Source organism: Myotis brandtii, unplaced genomic scaffold, assembly GCF_000412655.1.
Source record: "Myotis brandtii unplaced genomic scaffold, ASM41265v1 scaffold199, whole genome shotgun sequence".
NCBI classification, from domain to species: Eukaryota; Metazoa; Chordata; class Mammalia; order Chiroptera; family Vespertilionidae; genus Myotis; species Myotis brandtii.
The window spans coordinates 948899-951347 of record NW_005357414.1 but is presented as its reverse complement, the minus strand read 5'-3'; the positions used below and the strand labels follow the sequence as shown (position 1 = coordinate 951347).

General features: G+C 42.5%; 1 protein-coding gene and 1 long non-coding RNA gene across 5 annotated transcripts in view; one reads left to right on the top strand and one right to left on the bottom strand.

Annotated features, from left to right (window-relative positions):
- LOC106725925 overlaps window positions 1-1820 on the top strand; it is a 14124-nt gene extending 12304 nt beyond the window's left edge. Inside the window, exons 2-3 of the long non-coding RNA XR_001361933.1 lie at window positions 624-732; window positions 814-1820. This is a non-coding gene — a long non-coding RNA (uncharacterized LOC106725925). The remainder of the gene's footprint in view (window positions 1-623; window positions 733-813) is intronic.
- The window catches only part of CHRDL1 (chordin-like 1), a 167928-nt gene that overhangs the window by 129609 nt on the left and 35870 nt on the right, over window positions 1-2449 (bottom strand). The window lies entirely within an intron of this gene.

The window sequence follows — 2449 nt, the reverse complement described above, 5'->3', positions numbered from 1 at the left end:
TTTTGAATTTTTTGGAATAGTTTGAGGAGGATAAGTGTTAATTCTGTAAAAGTTTGGTAAAATTTGCCAGGGAAGCCATCTGGACCTGGGCTTTGTATGCTGGGAGGTTTTTGAAATTACTGCTTCGATTTCATCAGTTGTGAGTGGTCTGTTCTGGTTTTCTGATTATTTCTGATTCACTTTTGGAAGATGTATGCCTCTAGGAATTTATCCTTTTTTCCCACGTTGTTCAATTTGTTGGCATATACTTATTCATAGTATTTTCTTACAATTCTTTGTATTTCTGTGATATCAGTTGTTAATTCTCCACTTTCATTTCTGATTTCATTGATTTGTGTCCTCTCTCTTTCTTTTCCTTATGAGTCTGTGGTAGGTATTTCAAAGGCCCTGTAATTCCCCAATTTCATCATCCTTCCTTCCTGCTCAATCTGGGTAGCAATGTGCTTTGTTAAAAACACTTGATGTCCCAACTGTCTTGCAGTTCAGGGTGGCCAGTAAACAGAGTTCTGACCAATAAAATGAACCCCCTGGGAAGGGTCCATTTTAAAATAATAAAATGAATTACTGCTCCACGTTTGTGCTATGCTACTATTTTATATATTTCTCCCCGTCTCTGCTTGGAGGACAGGAGACGTTGGACTTGTGGCAGCTGGATTTTGACCGTGAAGAGGACACATACTCCATGTGGACGATGCAGCAGGAGGATGTGAGAAGCACGTCCTTGATCCCCAGGTTGAGCCATGTCACACAATCCCAGGCTGCCCATGACGGATTGTTGTGACTTGGAAAAAACACGCTCCTTACTTTCTGCAGCTGCTGGTGGCTGGGATGCTGGGGTCCTGGTGTTGGCTGCAAGCATTGTGACACCTGGACAGGGAGGGCTGTCATCTTCCCCTCTGACAGGTAAGAACTGCCATCCCAGGGGAGTCCTGGCTTTGCTTCTCTCAGGAGTCAGGGGCTACACTGACCTGTACTGGTTTTCTGTGAAATGTTTTCCTTTTATAGGCATCTCTTTTAGGAAATGGAATAGCCGGCTGATTTATTTCTGTAATTTTTTGATTCATTTTTAAATTCAGGAGATGAGTTCTTTGTCCCAAAAGCTGCAAATAATTTTCAGAATTTGTCACTTCTCTTTCCCCCTTTTCTCTGGTCTATGCAGATACGTTGGATTTTTATGTAGTTTTTGAAATGTTTTTGGGGGGGGATTTCTGAGTTTTGCATCTTTCCCACTAAAGTTTGTAAAGCCCATCTTCCACATGTCAGTGCTTTCGTGTGCTGTTGGTGGAAGCAGAGAGTCATGCAGACTGAGAGTAAAGGCTAAACATAAACGGTTTCTCCTTCTCAGTCCTTTCAGGGAAAAACATTCTCAAAATAGAAGTGGTCACAGTGCAAAGATGAAATCGAAGTTTCTATCAGTACAACATAGGTTCAGGGAAGAACACAAGGTCGTGGCTGTAAGGGCGTCTGTGGCGACCTTGGAAAGGGAAAGGGAGGGCGGAGCGACCTTTTCTTCTAGAAATAAGGCCTCTGTCACACTCAGTGATTTCTCAGCAGCCTCCTTTTCAAGTCAGGAGTGAAGGGCCTGTCATTGGTATTAATAAGGACATATTATTTCTTGCCAGAATTTTATTACAATGTGTACAGGTTTATTATAACTAGTAGAGTCAATCGAGAGAGAGAGAGAGAGAGAGAGAGAGACAGATAGAGATGAGACCACTCCATCATTAGACATTGGAATAATGTACCTTTTGGGGTTCAAAAAGGGACCCTTTCTTTCACTGGTCATTCAGCGTGAACACCTATACTGACTAGCTTCTGTGCTCCCCTTTCTCTGGTCATTATTTGAGACACTGATGCTGGTCAGTATACTCTGTTTTTGGTGTAGTTCTTACATCTTCCTTGTTGTTGGCACAGTGAACCTTTAGTTCACTTTATCTAGTTGATAGAAAAATATCTAGTCTTGGAAAAATATATGGGTAACTAAAATGCCTGCTTGTCAGGAGAATATATATATATATATCGTATCTAATAATAAACAAACATGGTAATTAACCATACCTCCGACACGCTTCCCATTGGCTAATCAGGCAATGTGCAAATTAACTGCCAACAAAGATGGCGGCCAGCAGCCAGGCAGCTGAAGCAAACAGGAGGCTTTCTTGCTCCAGTGAAGGAGGAAGCCAAGGTTCCCCGCCTGCCGCTGCTGGGCTCTGAGCTGCACTCTAAGAAACAATGTTGCAATTGCAATTATAGAAGCTAAACAAACCCTATGCTTTCAGCCAGCCTGCCAAGCTGGAGTTGCAACAGAGTTTCAATTATAGAACCCAAACAAACCCAGATACCTGCTTTCAGCACCCGAGGTCTCAGAGCTGGAGCAGAGCCTCATAGCTAAAGCTGGCTCTCATTTCCAGTGACAGCCATAGAAGGTAAATAAATCCCAGAATAAAAA